We start from the raw sequence: 17,399 nt of genomic DNA, 5'->3' as shown, positions 1-17,399 counted from the left end.
AGCAATATCATTTGTACCCTTAGTAAGGCTCGGAAACAATAGTGCACATTTTGCTTTTATCCTCAACACAAAAACTGATGTGTTTTTTTTTTTTTTAAAGCCTTTTCTAAAATACACCGACCTTAGATGCAATACTGAGCAAACCTTGATCTATTGTTAAGTTACACATTTTGTATCTTTCTCCTTGTTAGAATAGTGTAATGTAGCTTTCTCCATTTAAGAGAACACACAGGGGCAGGGCTACACAGTGACAGCCAATTGGATGCCATCACAGCAATCAGCTGATCGGGAACCAAGCCTTGGGGTTTCATACCAACTCAAATAAGGCTAAAAAGCTAGGAGGACCAGACAAGCAAGACCGAGGACAGATTCAAAATTAATTTGGCGTTACAAATTCCCCAGGTCACTTTGCTGCCCCAAGGGGTCATTCACCTGTGCGGCAGAGACTCACTCCTCTGAAAAGAAGTTCAGGGGTATTTTAAGGTTGTGTGAAAAATAGGTTGCCTCTTATTTAACCCTTTAAACACACAGGGCAGTTGTTGGGCAGCCCCGTTGAACTGCATTAGAAGAGACATGCTGTTCAAGTTCTACCGCAGTTGTGAAGCACAGCATTGCAGCATGTATACAGCCATGAGTGACTGTATATTTGGCATTAAGGCAGGCAGTCACGGTTCAGCTGCCCCATGGCTGCACATGTGAAATAACCAGGGCTGTGGAGTTGGTAGATAAATGTTCCGACTCCTCAGTTTTATGTACTTCCGACTCCGACTCCTCTGTATTAATATGCAAATGTATTTTATACATTCCTTGAGGGAAAGAAACGCAACCTACCACAGGACTACTGGCTGGGAAGCCAACAGTCTACTGTATTGCACAGTTTAAGCAAAAGACAAACACAATGGGCCAGATTCAGGTAGATCCGTGCAATATTTGCGTGGGCAAAGGGCAACGATTTTTGCTCTGCGCCCACGCAAATATTTTGAAATGCCCGCGATTCACGGAGCAGTAGCTCCGTAAATTGCGCGGGCGCTATGCTAAATAGCCCGGCGTAAGGGCGCCTAATGTAAATGATCCCGCCGGGGGCGGGAATCATTTAAATTAAGCGCGCTCCCGCGCCGAGCGAACAGCGCATGCTCCGTCGGGAAACTTTCCCGATGTGCATTGCGGCAAATGACGTCGCAAGGACGTCATTTGCTTCGAAGTGAACGTGAATGGCGTCCAGCACCATTCACGAATCACTTACGTAAACGACGTGAAATTTAAATTTCACGAGCGGGAAGGGCGGCTATACTTTAGCATTGGCTGCCCCTGCTATAGCAGGAGCAGCCTTGCGCTAAAGTCGCCGTACGGAAACTCCGTACCTTGCGTGCGCAGGGCCCGCGCAACTTTTGTGAATCGGTGGTAGTATGCAATTTGCATACTATACGCCGATCACAATGGCCGCGCCCCCTAGCGGCCAACGCAAGAATGCAGCCTGAGATATGAAGGCATAAGGAGGCTTATGCCCGTCATATCCTAGGCTGCAGTCTGCGTAGCGATGTTCCTGAATCAGGGGCATTCGCTACGCGGGAGCAAAACAGCTATTGCGCGGGCGCAATAGCTTCTTGAATCTGGCCCACTGAAAACAATAAAGTGGCTGGATAGTAGCAGCAGGCATAAACATCAGGAACAGGATCTTTACCAGTTCAAAAATACAAACCACATTATTTGGTTGTTTTAGAACAAAAACAAAGCTTATCTATAATGAACCAAAAACAAAATCTGTAAAACCTAGAAATGGTTTATATTAATCTTGAAATGCAGTTCTAGGCTTAGCAAATGCAAATCAATTCAATGTAGAGTTCTAAGGAAGAGAATTGCCTCTGCCAGATCCTCTTCCATAGAGGCTCTTAAGTCAGACTTTATTATTTTTAGGGCTGAAAATAATCTTTCGACACTGACTTGGGTGGGTGGCATTGCAGTAACTATTCTGGCCACATCACTAACGATCTCTGGATAAACAAGGATGGCTTCTTCAACAGTAAGTTTTGATGAGCGATCATACTTTTCAACTTCTTTTAGTGCTTTATAAAACTCCTGTTGGAATTTTTTTATTTGGACACTTACTGGTTCTCTAACATGCGTTCCCTGTAAAAGCAGAACACAACACTATGGAAAGTAGAAGTATTGCAGCTCCTAATTGTGCGTTGCGTGCCATATAGTGAAGCACATGAAAAGCATGCTTCTTCACGGTCACTTAACGTGTTCGTTTTGCGGTTACGTGAGGCACTGCATGCATTGGTCTTTATTCTTACAGTAGAGAAGTCATTAATTATAACTTTTTGTGAATTGGGACATTTAAACTTGCTATTTTTTTTTTTTTATTCCAATCTAAATTTAGTAGGAGTCGGAGTCGGTGCATTGTTTGCCGACTCCAGGTACCCAAAATTTCCCCCGACTCAGACTCCACAGCCCTGGAAATAACCCTCAAGAATCACTGCCCAAAAAATAAATAAACCAAGTCCTGATCACACCGTGGTGCATGTAGAAAAAAAAATGGACGCGAAGGATGAAGTCAGTGCTTGGGACAATGCATGTACAGGAGTTACATTAGAGGCTGAGAGGGATAACATGGGACCTGTAAACAGTGTTATCCCTTCAATACTGGGCACTGCCACCCCCCCCTTCTGCCCAGGCCAATTTTCAGCTGTCGCACTTTAAATGAAAATTGCTCGGTCATGCAACACTGTGACCAAACTAATATAAAATTTTCTTGCCACAAAGCCTCTTTGGCGATACATGATCACCACTGGGGTTTAAGTTGCTTGTAATAAAATTTTGTAAATAAGTACGTTCCCCCTTACTGAGGTGGCACTAATGGGTGGCTCCGATAGGCCACACTGGCAGGCCTCCACCCATCAGGAGAGCGGAAATTGTAGGAAAAGCCAATACACGCTCTTTCAGTTTACACTGATCAGACACATCGGATCACATGGTAAAGAGCCTACAAGAGGTTTTTTACCAAGATCGGTGATGTGGTGTGTCAGACTGACACCAATGATGGCCGTGCCCCCCACCCCCGCAGGCATGCGATTGCGGCTTATCCTGCCGACATCATTTGACGTCCAGTCGGGGTAACTTAACCACTTTGTGCACATCGTTCTGTTATATGGCGGGCGGGAAGTGGTTAAAGCTGGCAGCAAGTGGAAATATTCCAGCACTGGAGCAAGGCATTATAACATTACAAAGCATTTTGGCACATTATAGCAACAGCCTAACACAAGTATACAGAGATTTTCTTTAATCCGTTTGTTGGCAGTGCCAGCAAAAAAGTTAAAATTTTTACTCCCAGCTGCTGGCTATGCAGCAGAAGTGATCTGGACTGCTGTAAAGCTGCCTAAATCTCTTCTACACGTGCACAAGAGCTTCACTGAGTTTTGGACACTTCCAGGTTCAGAGCCGTCAATCTCCAGGACTGGCTGGGGAATAAGTTGTCGAGCATAGAACGTATTCCATCAGCTTCAAATCGATAGATCCGATTTCTAAGAGAACCTGTCATTTGCACTATGCTCAAAGGAGGGCTCAACAGCCTTCTCAACCCTCCATAACAGGTGCACACATATACAAAGAGACAATTGTGCCACACATTAGGTGCACAATGCACACCAGAAATAGCAATAATGTGGAGGTCCATTCGCCAACTCTAAATTATTAATCTATGACTTTTTGAAAAACACTGTTGCAGGCACATCATTTGGAAGTAAAGCATGATTAACAGTAGAACCACTTGTAGTCCATTGTTTACTTCCAGCCTCTGTATGGACCTTTTTAATGAGGCTTTGGGAAGTAAACCATGAAGGAGTCTGTGCATTGCATCAGCGAAGCAATATTCAGCTGGCTTGAATACAAAATTGTAATCAATGCAGATGCATTACATTTTTATGCAAAAAAGTGGATTATGCCTTTAATCTCCAAGAATAAAGGAGATTCACCATATCAGCCACTTGGTCACTTGATCCCAACTACAACCATCTTTTACCCCATATACCTGCATCAGCAATGATGGGATAAGGCACCACTGAGATTCCAACATAAGGACTCCCAACAACGAGCCATAATCATAGGAAAAAAAACACTTATTTTACTAAAAAAAGCACAAAGTGTTTTTTGGGGGTATAAACAGATCCTGTTCCCTTAAAACACATTCTACAGCACAGTGCTTGTGCTGTGTCATTTGGCCCCCCATATCACCTGTCTGATCCCGAGTTTCGACCCTCCCCCATACACTGACTCCGGTGTCAGAGCTTGGCAGCCCTGATATATTAGGGTCAGTACGTGGCTCCGTCATCCGCAGCCCTGCGCTCCATCTGTCTCCCCCCCTCCCCGTCATCCGCAGCCCTGCGCTCCGTCTGTCCCCCCCCCCCCCCCCTGCTTGGAATCTAGGAGCCAGAAAACGCGCCCCGACGAGCTCGCGCGCAGAAGCGAACACATTATCTTTCACAATTAAAAAAAAAAATTGGGATAACTTTACTGTTTATTTTTTAATTTAAAAAAAGTGTATTTTTTTTCCCAAAAACTGCGCTTGTAAGACCGCTGCGCAAATACGGCGTGACAAAGTATTGCATTGATCGCCATTTTATTCTCTAGGGTGTTAGAATAAAAAATATATATAATGTTTGGGGGTTCTAATTAGAGGGAAGAGATGGCAGTGAAAATAGTGAAAAATGACATTAGAATTGCTGTTTAACTTGTAATGCCAACGGCCACCACCAGATGGCGCCAGCTCACAGAAGGAAGAGCTTGGGACTTCACAAGGCCGCGGCCTCAATTACCGAGCGTCGCAGGCCCGCCGCATGATCCTGTGCCTCCGTGCTCCCCCACCTCGCGATCGCAGCGGACCCGCGGCGGCCGGTAATTGAGGCCTCGGCTTCACGGCCTTGTAGGCCACGCCCTCAATTACCGGCGGGCGCCAGGTCACAATTTGTCGCAATTGCGACCTGGCGCCCAGATATTGTCGACCTCTGGCTTAACCACTTTAAGGTCTCCAAACTTTCAAAATTAAAAAGGGACAGGTTGTTCTTAAAACTTTAACAGGGGCCTGAAAAAAAAAAAAAACTGCCTGCAGTCAGTAGAAAGAATAGTGCCCCATAATTGGCTGTAGAAATGGTTAGACATTGCTGTCAATGAGAGGAATGGCTCCATGTCACTGGCCCCTTATTGTTGGTGTCAAGAAAAATAGGGATTCGTGTCCGAGGGAGAAGTGTGGATCAAGGCAGTGAGACCACTGATCTATACTATGAAAGCAGTGCTAAAAATAAAACCGATCGGCACAGTATTTTTGTAAATGCGCAGTGTGCACTGATCTTATGTCATCACTGGCTGCCCAAAGAATCAAGTCGCAAACTGTGGCAAAGAAGCTGCTGCCAAGATAGCAGCAATACACAGCCTGAATATAGCCAGCTATGAAACGGGACAAACTCAAGAGGCAATTCTGCCTTGCTGTACTTACACACAGAAAGCGCTACCGTCACTCAAACCCTAGTTCCATTTTAACATACTGCCAAATCTTTATTGTAAATGGCCTTAACCACTTCAATACAGGGCTTTTATACCCACCTCCATACCGGGCCTATTCTGCCACTTCTCTCCTACATGTACAAATCATTCTTTTGCTAGAAAATTACTCAGAACCCCCAAACATTACATATGTTTTTTTAGCAGACACCCTAGGGAATAAAATGGCGGTCATTGCAATAATTTTTCAAACGCCTTTTTTTGTAAGAAAAATGGTTGTATGAATTTAAAAAAATAAAACGGTAAAGTTAGCCCATTTTTTTTGTGAAATATGAAAGATGATGTTACGCCGAGTAAATAGATACCGAACATGTCATGCTTTAAAATTATGCACACTCATGGCTCCAAACTTCGTTACTTAAAAATCTCCATAGGCGACGCTTTAAAATTTTTACAGGTTACCAGTTTAGAGTTAGAGGAGGTCTAGTGCTAGAATTGTTGCACACGCTCTAACGCACGCGGCGACACCTCACGTGTGGTTTGAATGACGTTTACATTCGTGGGCGGGACTTGCGTGTGCTTTTGTTTATGAGCGCGAGCTACCGGGGACAGGGACGTTTTTAATTTTTTTTAATTATTTATTTTACTTATTTTTTTTACACTTTTTTTCCCCGATCGCTTTTATAGGAATGTACACATCCCTTGTAATAGGAATAGTGTGTGAAAGGTCCTCTTTAAGGAGAGATGCAGGGTCAATAAGACCCCACATCTCTCCTCCAGGCTGGAAAGGATGAGATCGTGAAAAAAAAAAAATTCACAGATCTCATTCAATTGCGGTTTGTTTACTTACGGGTACCTGGTCATGACGTCATCACATTGCGCCCGGGCCTCCGACGGTCATAGAGATGACTGGTGACCATCTGTGCAGTGGCTTTTTTTTTATCGTAATGCATGACAATAAAAGACCTGACTGTCCAACCTTTAGAACCATTTTACTGTCTCGCAGCTTCACTTGCAGTGAGCCATGGGTAGGAGGCAGTATGGCACTTGATTCGGCATACAACACGGCTCCAAGAGGGCTGCTCTGCACAAAGCCACTGCACAGATGAGGCAAGTATAACATGTTTACCATCTTTAAAAAAAAAACAAACACTTTAATGCCATCCTTTAAGTTAAGGTAAAAAAAATGTCCCTGTATTTGTATCACCCTTACCCGAGTCTTACCTGGATCCAGCACTGTGCACATTTGCAGCAACTCTTGAAACCCTCTGCTTACAGAGGAAGCAGCAAGAACCATTGGCTTCCTCTGCCGTTAAGTGAATCCTGTGAGCAGAGCCACGCGGTTTGTCAACAGCCACACGCAGGCTGGCTTGGGATCAAGCCCACAGGTGTGCCACCTTAGGCAGCAGCTTCCTATGGTGGCGCACCACCAAGTGAAGGTGCTCAGAGGACTCATTAGGGACCCCAGAAAAGGTGATTCAAGGCCTCTCTGCAACACGGCTGCACAGAGCAGGTAACACATTTATTTTTTAATGAAGCTTTTACAATTACTTTAAACTTCTGCAGTTTTACTGTGCACCAGATGTATCCTTGCACAAGTGTATTAGCACCTTTCAAAACGTCAGCCATTCATTTCCCAGGAGAAGAACAACTTTTCAGGCCGGTGCAGAAATGCTTAAAGTGGAACTAAACCTGTCAAATTAACTGTTTAAAATATATATAAAAAAAAAAAACCACATTCCCAGCATGCATAGAATGCCAACTGTCATTTACTTGCGCTTTCAGCCAAACCATTAAATATCTGGAATCTTAACTGATGTGTGCAGCACCATGGCAGTTGGTCAGAGACGTACAGGGCAGTTTCCTTGCTGAAAATAGAAGGGTTTAGTTTTGTTTTAAAGCAGAACCAAACCCATCAATTTAACAGTGTCAAAAAAACATTACATTGCCAGCATGCTGAGAATATTGTCACATTTATATGGGCAAAATTTTAGCCAAACCAAATGACTGCAGATTAAACATAAGCCAAGATGGCAGGAAGTTTTAGTCCTGCTTTAAATATGCATAAAAATTAGTAGCAATAGGAGGAAGGAGATGGACAGCCGCACTCCGAAACAACTTTTATTTTCAAGCAGGAACATGCATAATCACCACAACCATAAACCAGGACAGCCGATTAGTTTCGCACTCTTGCTAGTGCTTAATCATGAGCCATGATTAAGCACTAGCAAGAGTGCAAAACTAGTCGGCTGTCCTGGTTTATGGTTGTGGTGATTATGCATGTTCCTGCTTGAAAATAAAAGACAACTTTTTTGAAAAGTTGTTTCGGAGTGCGGCTGTCCATCTCCCTTCTCCTATTGCTACTGCTACGTGCATTGCCAGCACCTTGGTAATCCGACCGTCCCCGATTGTCTATAGGGCTCACCTGGAGCGGTGAAAATCTTCTTATGCATAAAAATTAACTAAGGGCCCTTTCACACGGGGCGGATCAGTAATGATCCGCCTCCGTGTGTCCGTAAGCTCAGCGAAGATCGCTCCGTATATCCCCGCTGAGCCGTCGGCTGACAGGGCGGTCCCCGTACACTGTGCAGGTACCGCTCTGTCTCTTCGCCGCTCTCCCCAATGGGGGATCGGATGAACACTGACCTTGTGTCCGTATTCATCCGATGACGGAAGAGAAAAAAAAAAAATAGTGTTTTCTTCCGTCCGCAAAATCAGATGTTTGCGGAGGCGGTTGATTACGGGTGTCAGCGCTGATCACCCACAATCACATAGGGACCCATGTATGTCCCTTTTTCATCTGCAAACGGATGGATGAAAAAGCGGACATACGGTCCGCACATGTGAAAGGGGCCCTACACTTGAGTATAACCAACTGATCATACCAGTGTGAACGCAGAGCAACAAAAAGCATAGATTCTGCATGTTCAGAATTCAGAACTCTCATGTGAATAAGGATTTAATGTTAGAAAAATAATAAAATTGGAACAGAAAACCAGAAAAAAAAAAAAAGAAGAACTTTAATGAAACCCATGTTCTGCCCTTTATCTATGGTGGTGGGTAGAGAGCACCGGATCACTGCTGCACCTCCCATGTGCTGCCCTTCTATGGTAGTGGGTAGCGTAACCAGCGAATCACTGCTGCGCCCCCCATATGCTGCCCTTCCTCAATGGAGGTGGGTTGAACAAGATGTGGATCAATGCCGCACCCCCCATGTGCTGACCTATGATTGTGGGTAGAGTAAGCAGCGGTTCACTGCTGCGCCCCTCCATGTGCTGCCCTTTCTCTATGGTGGTGGGTAGAGTAAGCAGCGGATCACCGCTGTGCCCCCCTATGTTCTGCCCTTCCTCTATGGGGTGGGTAGAGTAAGCAGCGGATCACTGCTGCGCCCCTCATGTGCTGCCCTTTCTCTGAGGTGGTGGGTAGAGTAAGCAGCGAATCACTGCTGCAACACCTTTCCTCAATGGTGGGGTGTAAGCAGCAGATCACTGCTGCCCTTTCACTATGGTAATGGATAGAGTAAGCAGGGGGTCACTGCTGCACCCCCCCATGTGCTGTCCTTCCTCTATTGTGTAGTAAGCAGCGGATCAATGCTGCACCCCCCATGTGCTGCCCTTCCTCTATGGTGTAGTAAGCAGCGGATCACTGCTGCCCTTCTTCTATGGTGTAGTAAGCAGCAGATCACTGCTGCCCTTTCACTATGGTAATGGATAGAGTAAGCAGGGGATCACTGCTTCACCCCCATGTGCTGCCCTTCCTCTATGGTGTAGTAAGCAGCGGATCACTGCTGCCCTTTCACTATGGTAATGGATAGAGTAAGCAGGGGATCACTGCTGCACACCCATGTGCTGCCCTTCCTCTATGGTGTAGTAAGCAGCGGATCACTGCTGCGCCCCCATGTGCTGCCCTTCCTCTATGGTGTAGTAGGCAGCGGATCACTGCTGCCCTTTCACTATGGTAATGGATAGAGTAAGCAGGGGATCACTGCTGCGCCCCCATGTGCTGCCCTTCCTCTATGGTGTAGTAAGCAGCGGATCACTGCTGCGCCCCCATGTGCTGTCCTTCCCCAGCCATGGCCCATCTGACGCCCCACATCCTGGCATTGTGAGTGCGGGCCTGTACTGTGCACGTGTCGGGCGCTCCGTTGTTCCGGTAGATGAGGAGGCCGCACTGCATCCGCTCCAGGCTGATCATTACAGCAACACGTGCAGTGCTACCCAGCCGCCTCGTGTACAGCAAAGAGCAGGCCGCCTGGGGACAGCGCCTCTCCTCCATCCCGCCATCACTACACACTTCTAGGGCGCGCTCCGGCCCTGCCACTTCCCTCCCAGCCGAGGCCTATGACTGTCATCCACTGTGACCGGAGCCATCATACGTCCAGCGGGGAGCGAGGTACGGCCCGAGTAGCCGGCCGGAGCCGAGAGGATGCTCCGTTATGTGTTCCGGGTGACAGGAGTTCCCTCCGCCCTCCCTCTCCTATGGGTGCCGCTCCCAGTCTCCTCACATACATATGTCGGCTCGCCCGGTCCCAAAGCAGAATGTTGGCCGCTGTCCGGCCTGCTCCAGAGACGTGCTGTGAGCTCTTACCGGGGTGACAGAGCCAGAAGTCCGCTGCTGCCGCCGCGCAGTGCCTGGAGACAGGAGGAGGGAGCGCCCCTCTAGGATGGCGGTAAAATAATAAGAGGAGCAGAGGTCCCGCCGCTCGCGCTCATATAGAACAGCGTCAGCACGTACACCTCCCTTGTCTCCCTGGCAACGCGCGCCGGCCGTCCGGGTTCGCGCGCCTTTCTGGAGGGCGTGGCCAGGTTGCTGTGTGATCTGTCAGTGAAGGCTCATTGCCAGCCCTGTAAAAGTGATGGGCAGCGGTCAGGGAAGGGATCCAAGCTCCAGTCATGACAGAGCAGTGCTCAGAAGTCTGCCTTGTGTCATGTGCTAGGCCCCCAGAGCTGGGAGTTCTCACTTCAGAGACCCTTCTTATTGTACTTCTTTAGAATATGCCAGGTGAAGATAAGTCATGGTAAAAGAGAAGTATGGCAATCCTCATTTTTATTTAATCATACTTACATAGCTCCCAACTGTCCCTGATTTTGAGGGACTGTCCCTGATTTGGAGCAATGTCCCTCTGTCCCTCATTCCTCCTCATGTGTCTCTCATTTTGGTCTGATCTATAGAGTTGTATATAAAATGCACTTTTTATCTATCAAAAAGTGTTTCCCAGTGCTAAACTTTTCATCCAATTTCTAAATTGCTGCATTTGTAAATTCCAAAAGCCAATATAAAGGAATACCGTGTTTCCCCGAAAATAAGACCGGGTCTTATATTAATTCTGGCTACAAAAAACACACTAGGGCTTATTTTCAGGGGATGTCTTATTTATTTATTTATGGTATGTACAAAAAAGTTTCTCCCCCTGTCAGCTCTGGAGTCAGCATTGTGAAATTCTGTAATCCCAAAAATAAACCTTTGTTTAAAGACCTTATAAAATGATGTAATCCGTTCTGTAAAAAGATAATATCATGTGCAGTGTGTCTCCTTGTGTAACATTATTGTGGAAAATACCTTACTTACAGTGCCGCTTGCTGCTCACGTGAGCCGCTGGAGCTCTTCTTCCCTACTCCAAATACTGCAGAGGGAGGGGCCAAGATCCCCAATGACGTCAGCCCCACTGGGGCACTGCAGTGGGAGGGGCTTGATAACGTTTTATTAAAAAAAAAAAACAGCTGACATCAGCCGGGAGGAGAGGAGAAGAGCCCCGGCGGGTCACGTGAGCTCCCAGCAGTGCTGTAAATAAGGTATTTTCCACAATAAAGTTACAAAAGGGAGACACGCTGCACATTATATAATCTTTTTACAGAACGGATTACATGTTTTTACAAGGACTTTAACTAGGGTTTATTTTTGGGGTAGGGCTTATATTGCAGCCATCCCAGAAACTCACGCTAGGTCTTATTTTCGGGGTAGGGCTTATTTTCAGAGAAACAGTGTAGTAGTGGCAAAAAGGCCCTTGTGAGTTTAACCAATCTTGTTTTTTTTGTACAATTCTCCTTCAAGGGGGCGTGGCAGGGTGTGTGTCCTATACTTGCATACTTTTGCTGATAGGTGTCCCTCATTCCCATCTCAAAATGTTGGGAGGTATGTACTTACCTAGGTGGATGAGGCATCTGTCCCAGGGATGTGCAGTCAGGGGAGGCAAGTAAGGCCGCGTACACACGGTCGGACAAAACCGATGAGAATGGACCGAGGTTCAGTTTCATCGGTCCAAACCGACCGTGTGTAGAGCCCATCGGTCTGTTGTCCTTCGGTCCAAAATTTTAAAACATGCTTTAAAATCGAAACCGATGACCCGCTGCCCGATCGGTCCAAACCGATGGTTAGTACAGAAAGGATCGAGTTCAAAACCCGCGTATGCTCAGAATCAAGTCGACGCATGCTTGGAAGCATTGAACTTCATACGTCGGACCATTCTCATCGGTTTGGAACGACCGTGTGTACGCGGCCTGAGGCAGAGCCTCACCTGCCGTGAGCATAAAAAAAGAAAAAAAGTTTGACGGCTCGTACCGCACCATTGGTCAAAATTTGGGGCTCCTAGCACCCATGCTTCCGGAGATACGGGGCTCTTTGCTCAGGCTGTCAGAAGCTACATACAGATTGGCCAGTTTAGACCCCATTCACATCTAGGCGTTTTTACGCCTGTAGCGCTACGCCTCTGCCGCCAGAGGGCTGGAAATACATGTCCCTCTATGGAGATGGTTCACATCTCCACGCCGAACGCCGGACGCCTGTCGCCTGCGGCGTGAAAAAAGGTCCCGGACCTTTTTTTCAGGCGTCTTCGAGCGTTCGGCTAGGAGATGGCAATCATCTCCATAGAGGGGGTCATCTTGGGACACATCTAGGCGGACAATACCCGCGTTTTGTCGCCGCAAATCGCGGTACAAAACGCCGCTATTTTTACCGCGATTTGCGGCGACAAAACGCCGCGATTTCGTCCGTCTAGATGTGAATGCAGCCTTAAATAGAAGCTGTCACATTCTGTTTGCAGCAGACTGAGAGGATGAGCTCACAATTGCTCTCCTCACTTCTTGTCAGAGGCACTGAGCTCAATGGACAGCTTGGAGCCTTGAACCAATGGTAAAGCACCATTGGTCCAAGTTCTCCAATGAAAATGCTGCAGTGGAGGCTTTCCTCTCACTGCAGTGTCATAGAAGGGGGGCGTGTGTCTAAAAGACAAATCCTCCCCTCCAGCCCTCCTAACTACAAGGAAAAAACATGGTTTTATGGTAGAGCTGTACGATTGATCGTCAAGGATCGTTATTGCATTTTTTTTTCCCCGTTACAATCTTGACAAAGTATTTCCCAATCTTTCAATGCAGAGAATTCTCTCTACTCTGCTGAAGCCACAGCTGTCAAAAGAAAGGAAGACAAAATCTGGGCAGTCTGCTAAGTATCAGAACATTCTTTAGCAGTGGAACTAAGTCTTAACATTGTAACAATTTGTCCTTTACATCAAAGGAATAGACTTCTGTGTGTAAAATGAGGAAAGTTTAACCACTTAAACCAGGGGTGCCCAACCTTTTGAAGAGCGAGGGCCACTTAAGCAACTTGGTAACCAGTTGAGGGCCACAATAAGTGGAGCAGGTGGCTGACAGGTCACGGCTACTCTATAGGCCCTCCTATCCGCCCAGATAAAAGGGGATGAATTCTCTTCTGTTTTTCGGATTGGAGGTAGGCGGGCGTAAACGGACATTTGACGCTCTATAGAGGTGAATTGAGGGTCCCATTTGGTCAGGCCGATTGTGTGAAAAGGGCCTAAGACTGCTTTCACACTGATGTGCTGCGATTTACCCACACCATGGGCTCCATAGACTCCACCGGTGGCAAAAGCCAGCGTTGTAGAGGAAGCATCGGCTTATGGGGCTCTGCAGTCGCTTTCTTCCTCTATCACCAGCTTCATTCACAACACTGATGCTGTGGTATGGCGGGTTCGCCAACCTGCAATCTGGGCTTGCCAACCCTCTATTCCAGAGAAGGTGGTCGCGGGCCACATCAGAGGGCTCAGCGGGCCACATGTGGCCCCCGGGCCACTGGTTGGCCACCCCTGACTTAAACACTAAACTGCGGCGGCGTAACGTATGTCATTTACGTTACGCCGCCGCAAGTTTTACAGGCAAGTGCTTTATTCACAAAGAACTTGCCTGTAAAGTTGCGGCGGCGTAGCGTAAATCCCCCGACGCAAGCCCGCCTAATTCAAATGATCCGGGTAGGGGGCGTGGATCATTTAAATTAGGCGCGTTCCCGCGCCGAACGTACTGCGCATGCGCCGTCCCTAAAATTTCCCGACGTGCATTGCGCTAAATGACGTCGCAAGGACGTCATTGGTTTCGACGTGAACGTAAATGGCATCCAGCCCCATTCACGGACGACTTACGCAAACGACGTAAATTTTTAAATTTCGACGCGGGAACAACGGCCATACTTAACATTGGTTGCCCCTCATATAGCAGGGGCAACTTTACGCGTCGCAAATCTAACGTAAACATCGTATCTTCACTGCGTCGACCGCGCGTACGTTCGGGAATTCGCATATTTTGCTAATTTGCATACTCGACCGGGAAAATGACGGAGGCGACACCTAGTGGCGAAAAAAAAATTGCATTTAAGATCCCACAGCGTAAGAGCCTTACGCCTGTCGGATCTAATGGTTATCTATGCGTAACTGATTCTAAGAATCAGTCGCATAGATATGACGGCCCAGATTAGGACTTACGACAGCGCACATTGCGTTGCGCCGTCGTAAGCCCTTTGAGAATCTGGGCCTAAACCTTTTTCTGACATTTGTTGGTTTCAAGATAAAATTTATTTTATTCCTAGAAAATTACTTAGAACCCCCAAACATTGTATGTTTTGGTATACCTTGTTTTTGTACTGTTTTTTCACAAGCGATGTTTTTATGAATGTCATAGACTATCTGAGATGTTCTGTCCTGACCTGCGCAGTGGCCCGGACTCTGCATCCAACTCTGGAGAATGTATCCGGGTCTGAAAATGTGCCACTAAGTGATTATGGCTGAATGCAATATAATATCATGGAACACCAGGGGGCTAAATTCCTCTGTGAAGAGATCATTGGTGTTTCAATTTCTTAAAACGTATCGCCCCCAAATCTGCATATTACAGGAGACTCACTTGATGGGCGGCAAGCTCTTGAGTCTTCGGAAACCTTGGGTGGGACATCTATACCACTTCACGCATACCAATTACTCCAGAGGGGTCAGCATTCTTGTGCATAAATCCTTGCCGTTCCGACTGCTGGCACTGGAGATTGAGCCGGACAGCCGCTATGTTATGTTACATGCCATTGTGGATAGGTTGGAGCTGGTGGTGGTGGGACTGTACCTGCCCCCCCCCCCCCCCCGGCCTCCATGCGCCTACTGGGGGACTTTAATCTAGTTCCGGACTCTGGATGGATAGACTTTCACCCGTAGCGGGCTCATCTTCAGAGCTGCTCTCTTGGGCGGAGGCTTCCAACCTGACTGATGTGTGGAGGTGGCGCAACCCTTCCCAGCGAGCCTACACTTGTCACTCGGCCTCACATAAGACCCTTTCACGTATAGACCTCGCCTATGCTGGGGGGTCTGTTCTTTCTAGAGTTCGGGACGTCTCTTTTCTCCCCCGTGGCATATCTGACCACGCGCCACTTGCGTTGAAACTAGGGTTGTCCAGATACCGATACTAGTATCGGTATCGGGACCGATACCGAGTATTTGCGGGAGTACTCGTACTCGCGCAAATGCTCCCGATACCTAAATAGAATACTTTTTTTGTATTTATCAACATGTTCTATGAAAATTCTTTGAGTTTTTTACTACTGCGTGACAAGCAAATAAAACATTTTTATTCATTTTTACTCATTTTTATTGTCTTGAGTTAGAGTTCTTCATAATTCTAAAGAAAATATCCTTAGTCTGTATTGTGGTTTGAAAACTGTCACATGACATTTAAAAAAAGTATCGGTATTCGGTATCGGCGACTACATGAAAAAAAGTATCGGTACTTGTACTCGGTCCTAAAAAAGTGGTATCGGGACAACCCTAGTTGAAACTATGTGTTTCCAATGCACCGGGGGAGAGCCTGTGGAGGTCGTCCAGGTTTTGGCTGTCGGATTCGAGGATCTCGGAGCCGTATAGATCGGAAGCAATGCGTTATTGGCAGGATCTGGACCACTCTATAGCTTTGACCACGTCTTGGGATGCATTTAAGGCTTTTACTAGAGGCAGTTTGCAGTTCCACATTCGTGGGGTCCGGAGAGACCTGAGGGTGGCAGCACTCGAACTTGAATACTCCACTACTGGGTCACCTAGGGTCTATTCAGATTTTCAGGCAGCGTTGAGGGATGTTCTCTTGCTTCGCACAGCGGCCACAAAAACTCAGTTCCTACACCAGTCCCAAAGAATATTTGAACATGGGGAGAAGACAGGTAGTATGTTGGCATGGCTGGTGCGGGAAAGCTCCTCTCCAGTGACTATTTTGGCGATATGCGACTCTGATGGGACGGCCTTGACCGACCCCACCACTATCAATGCCAGATTTGCATCTTTCTATCAGGAGCTCTACAGCTCTCGGATGGTATGCAGGGATGCAGAGCTTGCGGCCTACCTCAATGGGACGGAGCTCCCGTGCCTGGTCTCCACGTACAGGGAGGCGCTATCACATTGGAGGAGCTTCAGCAGGCGGTAGCATCCTTGCAGAATGGCAAAACACCGGGGCCGGATGGCATCCCTGCCGAATTCTTTAAAACATATGCAGAAGAAATTCTCCCATCATTTAAACTTGTGCTCCAAAAAGCCACAGAGGGGGACTCTCTTCCCCCGACGATGGCTGAGGCGGTAATTGTTGTCATTCTTAAACCGGATAAGACCCCTGAACAGTGTTCCTCGTACCGACCAATATCTCTCCTCAATGTGGATGCCAAACTCTTGGCCAAGGTGCTGGCTGGATGACTGAACACTGTGATCACCGCATTGGTCCATGCAGATCAGTCTGGCTTTATGCCGGACAGGGGAACCGATATTAATATCCGTCGCCTCCTCACCCATCTCTCCAGGGCAGGTGGGGACGGTACGGGGGTGGTGGCCTCCTTAGACGCTTTTGACTCGGTCGAGTGGCGCTACCTCTGGGCTGTCCTCTGTAAATTTGGGTTTGGCCCCCGTTTTATTGGGTGGGTTCAGATGCTATCCCGCAATCCTACAGCCCGGATAGGCACCAAATACTCGCTGTCATCGTCTTTTCCTCTGTCTAGGGGCACCAGGCAGGGCTGCCCGCTTTCCCCTGGTCTGTTTGCGCTAGCCATGGAGCCCTTGGCGGCTCGCATCAGATCTGACCCCTCGGTGGAAGGGATTCAGATAGGTGTAGTCATGGATAAAATATCCCTTTATGCCGCTGACACCCTCCTTTTCCTCAAGGATACTTCCTCCCTCCCGCGCTCCAGATAGTGGATGTCTTCGGCTCCTTCTCGGGCATTAAGGTTAATTGGGGGAAATCACTCCTCTTCTCACTACACGAGTCGGGCCGTCACCAGCCGACGGGCACCCCCCTAAACTGGACACCTGAATTTAAATATCTGGGAGTAAGGATCGGGACTCCACTGTCCTCATACTATGAGCTGAACCTCCAACCAATGCTGAAAAACTTTTCGCAGAAATATACAACCTGGAGGACTCTCCCCCTTTCACCGGTGGGTAGAGTAAATCTGATTAAGATGGTATATTTGCCTAAATGTCTTTACTTCTTTTGAAATTCCCCTCTGATTCCCCCCTCCACGTTTTTTGCCAAGATAAAAAATATAATATCCTCCTTTATCTGGAATGGGAGGCCCCCGCGGATGACTGTCTCCACCCTTCAGCTTCCCAT

At 47.4% G+C, this 17,399-nt stretch overlaps 1 protein-coding gene across 3 annotated transcripts in view; it reads right to left on the bottom strand.

The window, feature by feature from the left end:
* Window positions 1-10,214, bottom strand: part of NAP1L1 (nucleosome assembly protein 1 like 1) — a 34,313-nt gene extending 24,099 nt beyond the window's left edge. For 2 of the 3 annotated variants that reach the window (XM_040343971.1, XM_040343970.1), the window contains exon 1: window positions 10,081-10,214. The gene's annotated coding sequence lies outside the window, so the exon portion shown is untranslated. The remainder of the gene's footprint in view (window positions 1-10,080) is intronic. The other variant, XM_040343969.1, reaches the window with a different exon arrangement.
* Between the last annotated feature and the right edge of the window lie 7,185 nt (window positions 10,215-17,399).

This window comes from Rana temporaria, chromosome 3 (genome assembly GCF_905171775.1).
Source record: "Rana temporaria chromosome 3, aRanTem1.1, whole genome shotgun sequence".
Lineage (NCBI taxonomy): Eukaryota > Metazoa > Chordata > Amphibia > Anura > Ranidae > Rana > Rana temporaria.
This window is presented reverse-complemented; position numbering and strand designations above follow the sequence as displayed.